Genomic DNA, 878 nt, shown 5'->3' with positions numbered 1-878 from the left:
ATATATTTTTACTAGAGGCCCAGTACATGAAATTTGTGCATTGGGCAGGGTGGGGGGGTCCCTCAGCCTGGCCTGCAATGACACCCGCACCCCTCTCCCTGGCCTCCGGGGGATTTTCTGTTCTCCTGCTGCTGCTCTAGGCCCCCCAGAATTGCTTTTGCAGCAACACCCCCTCTGTAGGGAATTTTAGTATATTCACAGTTGTGTAACCATCACCACAATTTTAGAACATTTTCATCCATGCCCCAAAGAAACCCCATTCCCTTTAGCTATGGCTGTCATCCCTCTCCCCAGTCCTCTTAGCTCCTCAGCCCTAGGCAATGACTTCTCTACTTTCTGTTCCTATAGATGTGCTTATTCTGGACATTTTGTAACAGTGGAATCACACAATGTACCATATTTTTCTCTGACTTCCTTTACTTAGCACAGTGTGTTTTTGTTGTTGTTGTTAATTCTCACCTGAGGATATTTTTCCCCTTGATTTTTACTAGGTGTACCAGTTAATAATGCGGATTTTGTAATCAAAGAAAACACGCTAATTACAAGAGAAACATCAAAAGTGCTTTATTCAAAGTAATGTCCATCGCTAGCTACACATTTCCCCCACCTTTCAGGTAATTTGTGGATACCGTCCCAATAGAACTTTTCTTGTTTTGAGGCAAACCATTCAGAGACCCAATTGTCCACTTCTTCGTATGTTTTGAAGTGCTGCTCAGAAAGTGCATGTGTTGATTGGAACAAGTGATAATCTGAAGGAGCAAGGTCTGGTGAATATGGCAGGGGGGCTAATACTTCCCAGGCAAGATATTCGTGTCTTTAACTGGTTTTGAAGTGTGTGATGGTGCATCATCATGAAGCAAAATTACTTTCCGTGTCGT

The sequence above is a fragment of the Myotis davidii genome, unplaced genomic scaffold (genome assembly GCF_000327345.1).
Source record: "Myotis davidii unplaced genomic scaffold, ASM32734v1 scaffold243, whole genome shotgun sequence".
Taxonomy (NCBI): domain Eukaryota; kingdom Metazoa; phylum Chordata; class Mammalia; order Chiroptera; family Vespertilionidae; genus Myotis; species Myotis davidii.
Note: the sequence above shows the minus strand (reverse complement) of the source record.